Below are 14,979 nucleotides of genomic sequence, written 5' to 3'. Positions count from 1 at the left end.
TTTAAATTTAGTGTCACCGCAACTCTCCGGAGACGTTCCGAGCATTTGTCTCGGAATATTTATCGCCTCAGCACGTCGTATGTATCATCCTCTCGCTATTGTGGCCATCTATCAGGAGCCACGCGGGCCGGGCTAAATTGATTATTTATTCGGGCTTACTTAAATCTTCTGAGCGCTCGTGTTATTTGTAGTCCAAATAGGCTCGAGGCGCTTAATGTGTATAATAAGTGTATCGTAACGCGACGTGTTTGCCGTTCGGTAAACGGAATAGTGTTTTATGGCCGTGGAAATTTATCGGAACGATAAAAACGTTTGACGGTATTGTCGTGTCCCATATCGTATTAAGTACGTACGGTAAACTTTCTCGATAAACGGTCCACTTAAATTAGCCAAGATGTTTATACAATAAGTTAATAAACGATGTAAATGAAAGTCCCGACATCGTTAAGCAAACAATGGCCGCGACCCCGGACAATACGGTAGTCTAATGAACGCTTCCACTAGATTATTATGGGGATCATTTTACACACAAAACGTAACCGAAGTTTGAGCGTGTCCCTTTGTAATTATATTACGTGCTCAGTACTCCTGAGTTTAAGCGGGAGGGCACCGGGGCAGAGTGGCACGACCTCCCCGGGCGTACGGGGATGAACAGGCCGCACTCGAGGAAATATAAAACAAGTACATTATTTTAAAGCTAATTGGCAAAGGCCGCTTGCAGCGGTAGGTGCGAGGATCGGGAATTCGCCCACGGCGGTACCGAATTCGCGGTACGCCGGCCTCATTACGGCAAGGACACGGAGCGGGGGTTAGCTGAAGTGGCATGCGGTGTGTCCTAATAAATAATAGTAACAATGAACCCTTAGTTAGTTATAATCCGTGTGTAGTGTTGTTAAAACATACAAACATTCTGTGTAACTTATACAAACATTAGTCGTGAGCTGACATTGTAATCGAGACAACTTCCACAATAGCAAAAAACTGACAACTAGCAAAATTTAATCTGTGACTGGTAACAAAATACATCAATCGACAAGCTATTACGCCATAAGCACTATATTATTTTAAACAAAACAAGCAAGATTTGTGTTCATACAATGGGCTAGATAGATGGGCCATCTTATCCCGAAATCGAGGACGATTCCCTTGTTATAAGAACGGAACATTGTCCACTCAGTCAGACTTTATAATTCATTACGATAGTCCTTTTTTAGTCTTCATCGTTAGATCCAAATAATTTGAAACCTGGAATATAAAGTAATCTTCGAAAATACGACTAATCTTAAGCTGGTGTTTGTTTAATAGCTTTAGTGAAAGAGATGACACAAGTACTCATAGTAGGAAAATAACAATACATTCATGGCACACGTACGATACCATTTCAGATTATCTTAACTCATTGTTCTGAATCTACAGATATGATTATGTATATACAGCGTTTCTGCATTAAGCACAAGTACACGTCCTTCGAGTACATATATGTGTTACGCTATGTATAGTATGTATGAGTGAAACAGATATCTGAGATGTGTAAGTATGATCTCGTTGATAAGTAGTTAACATGTAGATAAGTACCTTAGTGTTGCAATTGATTGTTAAAAACCGCCTTGCTTTAAGACGTGATTAAGAATTACGGTTGTTTTTGTTGACTTTTATGGTGGCTGGTTTACCATGATGTGTAAGCTAGCGTACGCCTAGTTTTGAAGAGACACCTACAATGCAGGGACACAGACCGAAAAACAAATATTCAAAAAATCAATCCCGAGCGAATATCGAACCCGCGACAATCGGTGCTTTAGTGCCAGCGTGTCCCAGTACACCAGAGTGGTTGTTAAATGTTTGTTTAAAATAAATGTTTACAATTTTTTTTAAACAAATTATAAGTAACTGTTATTTCATACAATATTAGGCATAACATCGTTTTGAAGACAATATTAGTACAGAATTTTAATAATTTCCGAACAAGCCACTCCATTGTTTTGTCATCTCGGTCCATTGTTAGCTAATCTTTCGAGGTGCCGACTCGAAGGACCGAAATGCGTTCAATAGTGTGAGCGAACACTCTTGAATTAATATATATATATATATATATATATATATATATATATATATATATATATATGTGTGTATTTAAAAAATAAAAATAAAATATATTTTTTAATTATCATTGACATGGAAATGTCTGTTTGGACCAAATCGAGTTCTGAATAAATTTTTTTATATATAAAAAGAAGTTGAGTTTGATACTAAGCGGTTACTATTTTTTTTTTAAGCGGTTAGCTATGAACGCGTACTACAAGGAGGGTCACGAGCGTCTTGCTAACCCAATTTATATTATAATTTACTTCCAAAAATAAAGGTATTGGTAAGTGTTGCGTTCTTTATAATCCTAAAGATTTCTTTCACTGCGTGAAAGTAATCTATGCTAGTTTTCGAGATTTGAGTTAGTTATGCATGCTTGAGTGGAGTAAGCAACTAAGCTCACTTTCATGTTTAGTGCACTAATTTCGAACTGGGGTTTCAACGAATCTACCTGTATAGTAAAAATAATGGGCAAATACGCTGAAATCACAAATGCTTCCATTTCAAAAAAATAACAGGGCTTAAAAATATATTTTAGATATCTGACAAATACACGGTTCATTTTAGTTGTAACCGGATCTTAGTGAGTGCGCAGGTACGTAATGCCGAAAAGAAAGGAATATTCAGAATCCTCAAAGTATTTTCGAATTCTTTTTCGATACAACCCTTTTATCTATTTACTGAAAAGATTAAACTTTATAAGAATTATCGTTCATGATCTCCGCGCCCGCGGCGTGTATCGTGGAACTTTTGTGTTTTAACCACAGTTACGGAGCGTTGTTTTACTGAAAAACTTCGTTTTATAAGATACAAAAGAATACTCCGACCCCTTTCTTTGAGATCTTTTTCAAAGAAGTTTTAATTAATCAAATTTTAAAACGAATTGTCTTGTCTAGAGTTTAGCGGGAACGCCAATAAGCATACTGTAAAAACAGTTTGTGCTTGCAATATCATTTAATTATATTTATGATTATACTCTTACATGTAAATAAAAAATAATTTAAATTTTGCTTAATGTATCGACTTTTTTTTTTCTATTTTTGTTGGACAAACTTCGTCTAATTTTCGGATTTGACTAGCGAATTTTCCACCTAAGGTAGACGGAAAATTTGCTAGTCAAATCCGTCGTTACTAAAATAGAACGTGCTTTGAAATTTAAATATCCAACGGCAATTTTACTCACGTCGTATTTTAAGGCATAGGTTTTGACACGCGTCTGTCAGTTCTTGACAAATATCGATTCAAATGTCGTCTCTTCGTTTCATCAGCAACAATGGATGAACTTTGAGGTGTACGATATCGAATTTGTCGATCGAAGAATGCGTCGAAAACAATGTCAGATTTTTATTGTAACTTAGAAGTGCCTTCTGGCAACCTTTTGATTTACATGCTGATGTTTGTTTTTGCACCTTTGATCTAAACATTTCTATATACCTAAGATTTAAAACTCAATTATTCGATGTCTTAAATATTCTGGAACAACACGATAAAAAATATTTATACATTCCCATTATTGTATGAATTTAATAAAAGCAAATTCAGTTTTTTTTCTGACAATAGGTCTTTAGCTTCTTGTGCTAATGACTAAGTAAATGTTTTTCAAAAACACTGTTATTTTTTTTTTCATTTTAGTGTTGTGATGGAGGATTATTGAGATTTGTAAATGCTAAGCTTCGTTAATCTGATGTCGTTAGTTTTCTTTTGATTATGATGTGTACAGTGTGGGATGCCATGTATATGTATAATGTCTGTATGATTAATTCTCTACTATATTGCTTTATAAGGATTGATAACAAAATAAAATAGAAATTAACTTTTAACTATTAAGTGTCGAAGTCGACGATACAAAAATGTGTTCCAAGTGGTTTTGAATCAATTGTAAATATTCCCAGTGAACATGATGGTTTCAATTTAAGTCACCAAAGCTGGATTGTCGGCAGTTAATTGTTTCGGTACCGCGAAAATTGTTAAAAAGGAGTAGCAATCAATAACAATTTCATTTGTCATAGTTCGAAAAACGAATTTTATATCAAGCATATTAATTTTATTACGTGAAAAATTAATTTTCAACGGCTCTCTAAGATAGTGATAATTTTTTATTTTTTATTTTTTGTTAGAAACAATAATAAAAATATATATATATATATATATATATATATATATATATAGACTAATCAGTGCAACATCGAACCAATACCATCGTTCAGTAACACACACCAAGATGAGTTATATCAAAACGAGAGCCGCAATATGAATGGAACTCCACTTAATCACTAGTATCCGTGATGAAATGTGTCTCAAACGTAATTCCGAGTGTTGATTTAAGCCTTATCAAGCGGGCGGTGCTGCGTCCTGACTTGATATTGGTCTTAAATCGTTGCACCTATAAATACCGACTGATAATGTTTATATAGATATATTTGATAGCTTTGTAAGAGGAAAATATTTATTTATGTTTGTGTATCTGTGTGTGTGTTGAATTTTTTTCTTCATTTGTAATTTATTTGTAAAATTCCTTTGTCCGTAATACAATTTCTCTGACTACCTGAAGAGCGGTTATCGTAACCGCGACCAGCGGTAATTGAACATTTGTCACCATTTACTCGAAAACACACTAGAACAGTTTAACGACAGTGAAAATATTGTCATCGACTTAATAAAAATTTACAAGTAATCATTATAACGTAAGAATCACCTCGAACAATAACTCCATTAAAAAACTTAATTGATAAAACGTACAGTCTCAGAAACAATTGAAGCGAAACCGCGGCTCGACGTCGTGTTCCATACAATTATCCGGCGAGGTGCCGCCGCGGAAACCTATTATAATATAAAAGATATGATCTCATTTTTAGTACGAGGTGGGCAGGGCAGTATAAACAAGGCTCGGATGCCATCTCCCATCAATATTTCAGCATCTCAAATTGTTTCTAATTACCCGCCGACCGGACATTCAATTCGATATTGTTTGTAATTATTTTTATGTTGTTTAATTCTATTTGTAATTTGTTATTTAATTGGCTTCTGATTATGAATGAAATATCACGGGTTTGTTATCTCGTTAGCCCGTCGAGTTTAAATTGTTTCGTTGACTGAGCGTGGAGCGTTACGTCTGTTACTAACGAAAGGAGTGACTTTTGTACCGTTACATATTAATGTTGATGGAAAATTATATGTATATTTATAAAAATAAAAATCGCTGAAATGCATGAATGCTCATAACTTCATAATAAATGCACGTAATTTTATATACTAGCAGTGCCCGCGAATTCATCCGCGTGGAATATAACAAAAAAGTTATTGTTCAGTTCGCAGAGTTATAAAATAACTTTCTAAAATAAGAGTAGCCTAAGTTACTCCTAAGCCTCCTCCTCCTAAGCTATTTGCCAGGGAAAGTCCCGTCAAAATCGGTCGAGCCGTTTCAGAGATTAGCCGGAACAAACAGACAATAATTGTGTTTGCTCGCAAACGAAAAAAAAACCGACTTCAATTACGTCGACGAGTAATACAACGTAGATCGACGAAATAATAGTCAAGTAACAACGCGTTATCAAAGATTACTCAAAAAGTAGTTATCAGATCACGATAAAATTTATATGTGACCACATGATAAACATCACCTTTCGATTAAATTAAAAATTATCAAAATCGGTACACCCAGTAAAAAGTTATTACGGATTTTCGAGAGTTTCCCTGGATTTCTCTGGGATCCCATCATCAGATCCTGGTTTCCTTATCATGGTAACAAACTAAGGATATCCCCTTTCCAACAAAAAAAGAATTATCAAAATCGGTACATCCAGTAGAAAGTTGTGTGGTATAATACAACGTAGGTCGACGAAAAAAGCGTCAAGTAAAAACGCATTATTAGATATAACTCGAAAAGTAGTTGTTAGATCTCAAATAAATTAAAATGGGACCAATTGGCACACAAAACCTTTTAATTAAAACAAAATTTGTCGAAATCGGTCTACCCGGTCAAAAGTTCTGATGTAACATACATAAAAAAAAAAAAAAAAAAAAAAAAAAAAAAAAAAAAAAAAAAAAAAAAAAAAAATACAGTCGAATTGAGAACCTCCTCCTTTTTTGGAAGTCGGTTAAAAATTGTAAGAAATGTTACATCAGTATGCATTTAGTAAAAAGCCGTTATTTTAATATTACAAACAGACACTTCAATTTTATTTATTTGTATAGATGACAATATAAAAGTTCGTTAAAAATAGTTGAATAGCATTCTAAAATACAGTGAAGTTATAAACGCTAATCGAGCGGGAGGTTGCCGGGCCGGGCGCGGGCTCCGTGCCGCCATTTGCGTTGTATACGACGTCTGAATATAGTTTTTAATTAGGACCTGCCTACCCGACGAAGCCTCTATTTGTTTAAGCAAATGCAATGAATGAAAAATGTTTTAACAAGCGAGATGAAAGATAACCACTATCACGATTTTATTTGGATTTTTATTTGCTAAACCGAAGGTCCAATAAACGATTATGTTGTGAATACAAAAGTTATTATGACCGAGACTGAGATACGTTATATCAATTAAAACTAAACAAATAAAACTTAACAGGATTCAGTTTATGAAATATTTGTTTTTTAATTTCTGATAGAAAAAAAAGTATTTGCGACTTTATATACATATAATTTAAATCGTAAATTGTAATTGTTTTGCATAGTTTTAAATAAATAATTGATGTTAAACGTAGCAATATCATTTTTGTGTAGATAGTTAGAATTTTTTCTTTAAGATATAAAAATTAGGTTTATCGGTTTTTCAATAATCTAACTAAATAAGTAGATTAAAATAATTTCTCCAACTTTAAAATGCTACGTTATACGCAAGCTAGCTCTTTTCGAATACTAGTGTGGCAAACAAGCGTACATACCTGATCACAAGCGGTTACAGTAGCTTATAAATAAATAAATGAATAAATATCATATAACATACACGATCGTCTGTTCATATGGTAAGCAACTTAATGCTTGTGTTACAGGTAACAGCCGGCTGTTAAAACTATTTTTTTTTTGATAAACATACATAGAAATAATACATATATAAATATATAAATACAAATATTATACACTCAGACTCAGGGGGGAATCGAACTGAAGAACGGTAAGCAGGGCTACAAACTGCGTCAACGGGGTAGTCAAATATAGACAATTATAACAAGAGAACGGCCAACTTTACCCCTGACCATCTTATGAGCTCAGAGTAATTAACAATTACTTAACATAGGAACGCAATACTTACTTGAGAGTGTTATTAATTGTCTGTGATATTCCGTGTGATTTAGTGTGGTATTTCCCCAGTCGGTCTGCACCAGATTTTGAGCAGAGTATAGTTGCAGAGAATAGTTGTTGCAATTTCCTGCCTCAATGAAATGAAATCATTTAACGATAAATGCCACGATGATACGTTATACCGTAATGGTTACAACGGATGCCCTAGCACAGCGGGAAATATCCTGCTCAAAATCTGGAGCAGCCCGTCTTGGGAAGTACCTCAATATTACAGAAGATAACATTCAAATAATACTGCTTTCAAGCAGTGCTTTGTTCCTGTGGTAAGTAAGGTGACCAGAGCTCCTCAGGGGGATTAAGGGTAGAACCGGCAAGCTACAATAATCGCTTACCATCAGGCGAGCCATACGCTTGATCGCGACATACTTGTTTAAAGAGAAAGTGGTTATAAAATTTTCGAATAAAGCAACGCCGGATATCTAGTCGTAAGGGGCGTGTACTTGAAAAGATTTACGTTCAGCCGCTCCGTATTTGGTTAACAGCGACAATCAATTGATTACATAAAATTAACAACAGTTGGGGTAAACAAAACTGTCTCATCTATTACGATAGGTGGTTAATTTGCATCAATTACGTCGCGGAGTACTTTTCTGTCCCGTTTTAATTGTTTGTATTAATTCGAAAGGTGTATATGTTAGTTTAATTGGTCACTAATAGATGGCGGTACTTGTATTTTGAATCACGCTAATGTTTGGATTTTTCTAAACTTAAATGTGTTACATTCGTGTATGTATGCACTTGGAAATATACATAATAGTTCAATCATAGTGTTTGGTTATTTAATTGTGAAGAAGTGAAGCAGTGAAGTAGTTCAAAGAAAACGAAGTGTTTACTAAAGTGGTAGCGGATTGTACAAAAGGGTACTACTACTGTCTACTATTTAAGTGATATATGGTTATTCTATGGATGTAGATTGGAAGCTTAACTTTGTTCTTTATTGTTTGGTATTACTTGACTCTTATTACGAAATGCGAACGTTTGATAGTCATAACGTGACTTAAATACTGTAGTAAAATAGGAAAATTCGGATAAATATTTTTTACTCAATTACACCGGAGAGCCTCGACAAATCTGGAGGAAAATTGGCATAAACGTTGATTATGCTTAGCGCTGTTATTATAAAATACTAGCTGTGCCCGCGGCTTCGCCCGCGTTGAAATCAGTTTGTCACAAAGTTTTCCCGGCAAACTTCCAGTCAAACTCTCATCAAAATCGGCTTTGCCGTTCCGTAAACCTTCCTCTTGAAGCCCTCTATCCATTTGTGAAACCGCATGAAAATCCGTTAAGTAGATTTTGAGGGAATCGGTCACATACGCTTTTGGGAACTTTGTTTTATAATACACTAACTGTTGCCCGCGACTATGTCCGCGTGGTTATGAAGATATGCATTACTATTAAGATGCTTAACGCAAATTATTTTTTTATTTCAGTCACTTGAAATGCTTATCACTCTGAGTAACTTTTTCAAAGGCACAATTTAGTATAATTTAATAGTTATTTTTATAAAACCTCTCTATACACCACATTTTTAGTTTTATTTTCAGGCTGCAGTATGAATAACCTATCAGGCGAACTTGTTGCTACTTTATATGTTTCATACAAACTATCAACCCCAATTAAACCCCCTTAACGATGGAATATCGCAAAATCCGTTCTTAGCGGACGTCTACTAACTATAATCTACCTCCCTGCCCAATTCCATCTTTGTCCATCTTGGATGGATGGACCATCCAGCGGTTTTTGAGTTCTCGTGATGTCAATCAGTGACCTTTCTCTTTTATATATATAGATTACGATGTATTATTTGGACACTTCCTCGCCATCTATAGAGCATACATTTTAAATTTCAAGTCTCTTACTTTAATAACATATGACTTTCATATAAACTTCCAACCCCCGTTTTATCCCCTTATGGATCGAGTTTCGTAAAATCCGTTCTCAGCGGATGTTTACGCCCTATAAGGAACCTATCTGCAAAATTTCAAGTTTGTAGCTGTTATAGTTTCAGAGATTTCGTGATGAGTGAGTCAACCTACCATACCCCATTTTAACCCCAAAAGGGAGTTGATTTCTAAAGATACATTATTTGAACACCTTCTCAACATCTATAGACTTGAAATTTAAAATGTATGCTACATTTTAAATTTCAAGTCTCTGACTTCAAAAACATAGGACTTTCATACAAACTTCCAACCCCCGTTTTATCACCTTAGGGGTCGAGTTTCATAAAATTCGTTCTTAGCAAATGTATATGCCCTATAAGGAACCTACTTGCCAATTTTCAAATTTGTAGCTGTTATAGTTTCGGAGATTTCGTGATGAGTAAGTAAACCTACCATCCCCCGTTTTAACCCCAAAAGGGAGTTGATTTCTAAAGATTCATTATTTGAACACCTTCTCATCATCTATAAGGTATACATTTTAAATTTCAAGTCTCTTACTTCAAAAACATGGGACTTGCATACAAACTTCCAACCCCCTTTTTACCCCCTTAAGGGTCGAATTTTGTAAAATTCGTTCTTAGCGGATGTCTACGCCCTATAAGGAGCCTTTCTGCCAAATTTCAAGTTTATAACTGTTATAGTTTCGGAGATTTCGTGATCAGTGAGCCGACCTACTATCCCCCGTTTTAACCCAAAAAGGGGTTGATTTCTAAAGATACATTATTTGGACACCTTTTCACCATCTACCTATAGAGCTTACATTTGAAATTTCAAGTCTCTTACGTCAAAAACTTGGGACTCTCATACAAACTTCCAACCCCCATTTTACCCCCTTAGGGGTTGAGTTTCGTAAAATCTGTTCTTAGCGGATGTCTACGTCCTATAAGGAGCCTACTTGCCAAATTTCAAGTTTGTAGGTGTTATAGTTTCGGAGATGTCGTGATGAATGACCTTTCGCGTTTATATATATTATAGATATTATAGATGTGCGCGAACGTTTGCTTACCTATTTGTATAAAAAAATATATCAACATATTAACAAGATTAAGGGTTCGTTTTGTTCACAGTACGTACGTTTAAGGACATTGAGATTCATTGAATTATTTTTTTGGACTAATTGTTTATTGGGGAAAGTTAACTTGGTAATGCCGAGTATGTCATCTAAGCAAACATGGGTTGATGATATTGTCTGGTAAATATAAATATTGTTCAATCAAAATAGAAAAGATATTTTGAACTGTGTGTCGCGGACCGAAAAAAAAACACACACACCTTTGTCGCACCGAAGACGCTGCTGCCCGTCTTATGTCTGTGTATTTCAAAGCCAGCAGTTGGATGTTTATCCCGTTATCGGTCGGCTTTTTAAGTTCCAAGTTGATAGTGGAATTGTGTTATCCCTTAGTCGTCTCTTACGACATCCACGGGAAGAGGGGGGATGGTTATATTCTTTGCTGCTGTAAAGACACAGCCAAAAAAAATACAGTATAAATGCCCAGACCACAACCAACTTCCATCTATCAAAATTTGTGTAAAATATATATTTCATTTAATATTAATATTCGTATAGTCGTAATTACCAATAGTGCAAATGTACCGACACATCTAGTTACCTACCCTCGCTTGGCACTGAATAATATCCAAGCCATTGTTAATAAAGATAATACAGACAAAGGATTATTATTTCAAAACAGAACACAGTAAGAACAAAAAATAAGTAGAGTAAATATCTTACCCAAAAATATTATTTTACAATCGTCTATTGTAAATTCTAAAAAACACGAGAGTTTAAACAAATTCATGAGTTAATTAAATTAATGATAATCTATAGAATAAGAAAATTATCTTTAGATTTATTATCAAAATATTAACTCGAGATGTTGTTAGTGTTATAAGTTACAAGTTGCGCCTCAAAGATTAATGATTCTGCTGCCAAGTCAAATTAAAGTTCTTTCCGAGATTTTAATAAGGCCTTTGTCAAGAAGTTTTAGATTTATGTAAATTGCGAAGTTACGGTCGAGACGAAAACTCTCACTCATGTTTCATATTGTATGTGAAATTTGCTTAACAGGTAATAATGCGGATACAATTATGCGGTAAATGGTTATGATGTTTATATATAAACGTTTTTTTTTTTTTTTTTTTTTTAATTATAAGTCAAACGAAAATGTCTTTATATAAGCTGTTGTTTTAGAATTTAATTGTTTGATTTTAAAATATAAATATTTATAGAGCGAGTCAGGTCTTACTATAGAGTCTAAAATATAGCCGTTAAATCATAGACTTTAAATAACGATAAGAAGAAATAGGGGCTAATCCACGATAGACTTGTAGTTAATTATTTACTCACATAAAAATAAAAGTTTATAGTCCAGTAAGTCATGTCACAACGTTTATTTGACGAGGAAGAAATAAAATAGGAGATATACATTTAATACACTATTCAAGTACATCTGTTAAGCGATATACACGCAAGTTAAAAAATATTTTCGGAATCATTTGAATGCATAAAAATTGACAAAATAAAATTGATTTAGTACAGAACGTTAGTGAAAAAGGGTTAACAGGTAACGCGCGGAAGGGCCGTATCGTCGGGCCATAGTTTTCAATTACCTACCCGCTACCGCCATTGAATTGTTCCGTTTTGCATAATGCCCGCCAGCTGCTTATAATCGATGATATGTTTTACCTTTTCAATTTATCGATATTCATTCCCTCTCGGACAATTTATTTGTATTAATAATCCGACTTCTGTTTGTTTTTATGCGTCCGCTGACGGGTTTATGGATCGAATATTTGATCGAATAAATGAGGATCGCTCCGTTCGGTAGTATTCGCTCGTATTTGTATAGTATCATCTTCGTTTTAGTTGTTCGAGATAATTGTTAGGTATCTTGATTACGAGATTGAAATCGGCGAGTTTGCGCATATGAATATACCTACACATATACCTAGTTGTTTGTGTAAAACGATAATTCTTTTATTTTTATTTTTTTCCTTGTTAGAAGTAGTAATTGTTAAATAATATTTTACACAGATGACAATAAAATATTTACCGACATGAGCGTTTCCTTACATTTATACTAGGTAACATTAGTAGCAGTTTGTATTGTGCCCGATCACGCATTTGTTTTCAATATTAAAAACTACACGCTACCTATATAAACCTTCAAAGGACTGTCACGACTAAAACGGGTATAAAACACGTTGCAAGAACACTTATTGTTCCTCGGCGCCGTATTTATTGAATAACCAACGTACCTGACATCAGTTACATTCGTAACCTCTAGAGGCGATGACTCTAAGCTCAGTTCTTGGCTAAACTAACGGACGACAGCGGTCGAAAACAGTTTTTCACAGGTCGGCACATAAGTGCATTTTCTTGTAGCGACACGGCGCGCCGCAGCGCTCGCCTCGGGCCGCGTCAATGGGCGACTCCTTTATTTATATATTACCCTTCTGTAATTAACGATAGTAAAAAGAAATACGTATATCTTTGATTTATATCGAAACTTTTTGTTCTTTTTTAAGGAAACAGATCGTTTATCTCGGAATTCATCGTGCCGCGTGCGTTCATTATCGGTTCGTAACTCGGATGTTTAATCGTTTACGTCCTCTATATTTGTGACGTCGGGGTTATCTTCGGATTGCGATCCGTCAGTATCGATCTCGAGGTCTCGAAGCGTTTACTTTGCTACATCCGAATAGCTACGATCGCATAAATTATATGTCGCATCTAATTAACTAGTTGTGTTTGAGATGAACCTAATTGCATAAATATTTACGACGTCAGTGATTGAGGATTGAATCGAGAGTGTCAATCAAATAGCAGCTATGTCGAGCCAATTGTCAACCGCTTCCCGTCTTCGGCTCGTATAAATCTTCTTTAGGTCTTACCCGTGCGGTCGTTTTATTTATAACCGCATAAACTACCCGATGCATTTATCGTCTCTTTTGTCTTACACAAATATCAATGAAATATTTGAATTCTTTTCAAAGCCGTTTTGCGACACGCGACGCTCCTACTGAAACATGACTCCTTGTAATATACGTAATAAACGTCGGTACGAAATATAAATTATAGTGAAGGGGTAGCGTCTAATCAATTGAACGACCATTCATTTTTCAAACGCACAACGTGTAATGAAATCGATTTATTGTAAACACGATAGACGAAGTAAAATGCCAAAGGCGACATAAATATATTAAAATAATGATCCTCGTTTCATGTCATTGAATATTTTTATTTTTTTTACTGGACACGCTTTGCAGAAAACGTGAGGCGAAAAGTCGAGAAACTTAACGCGAACCAGAATCACAGCATCGCAGCTATAACACTAACGCAAACAAATAGAATTGCGAGAGAACGAAACGAAAATTGAACGTAGCGTTGATAAAATAAGAGAATTTAGGAGTAGAACGTGAGGAATGAGACATGGACGCAAGAGTGCAGAGGCGTTTGAGCAGCTGACACCTGTCATCGCGCAATTTATTAGTCGCTCCGAAATAACAGAGTCAGTGAACGTTCGAACAAAATGAAGAGACAACGCACTATTAACGACACGTCCTCGGGGTGCGCGCTAACAGGCACGCAATTAAATTCACAAAGTTTAGTCGCCGAACAAAAAAATATAAAAACAATTATCTACCCGATCCGTACACGACGTAATTATGAGCCATTAATGCGAGATTAAAACGTCCAAATCACAATGGCTTCACGCTCGTTTCTTTATACGTTTACGCGCCAGCGATCTATCAACAAGGATATTGAGATTATTGATATGTATCGAAAGTCAATTCGACGGTTAATATCGAGGACGTCAGTATCGGAGCTAGAGCGGGCGAAAGAATAATGAGAAGTTATTTGTCAACAGGTTGATGTATGAACTAGTTTCGAATGGACGCCGCACGCGAAAGAGACGATATCTCCGAGTGTATCGAGTTCGCTTCATTTTGATGCAGTGTTCTAACGCTTAATAACTGTCGATGAGTGTTTGCGTCACTGCCTGCACCGCTCTCTGTAATAAATTACCTCTTATTTTAGAAATCCTCATTCACCACGCTCATATTCAAACTAAAGTATCATTTACACGGGCGACACGCATTACTCGTAACGACATCTGATGACTAATTATTTACTGTTCCGTGATTTTATGATTGATATTAATCGTTCGGATTTCCTTTTCGTTTATTTATTTTAGTTCGTATTAAATATTAACGATTCGAGACGAACGATAACGTTCTCGAGTCCCGTTTAAAAATTACGATAATTTTTATACGTTCAATTTGTAAATTGATTATATTATATAAACGATCACGACCGGAACTCAAATAGATTTATTGAATTAAGGTGAATTACCGGCGTTATTGGCGTCAATAGCGGTCATTACATCGCATGCTTGCGGCAGAGATGATGGGATTATTAAAGGTATTATGGCGAAATCGGTTCGACCGCTGAGGAAGCTACGTCGGAGCCTATTAACCACATTACATATTTTCATATACATCGAACCCGAGATTATGGTTGTATTAAAAGCGAATACGTTTCATGGGAATGAGTGACTTTTTGTCGGCGTTTTTTTTTTTTTTTTTTAAACAGTTTTAGTAGGCGATCCAGCGAGACGTACGTTATGGTGCTCAGAGTTTAATGGTT

At 35.2% G+C, this 14,979-nt stretch overlaps 1 protein-coding gene across 1 annotated transcript in view; it reads left to right on the top strand.

The window, feature by feature from the left end:
- LOC123668916 (ankyrin repeat domain-containing protein SOWAHC) overlaps positions 1–14,979 on the top strand; it is an 88,987-nt gene that overhangs the window by 30,978 nt on the left and 43,030 nt on the right. The window lies entirely within an intron of this gene.

This window comes from Melitaea cinxia, chromosome Z (assembly GCF_905220565.1).
Source record: "Melitaea cinxia chromosome Z, ilMelCinx1.1, whole genome shotgun sequence".
Taxonomy (NCBI): Eukaryota; Metazoa; Arthropoda; class Insecta; order Lepidoptera; family Nymphalidae; genus Melitaea; species Melitaea cinxia.
The sequence above is the reverse complement of the archived record's forward strand: the minus strand, read 5'-3'. Positions and strand labels throughout refer to the sequence as shown.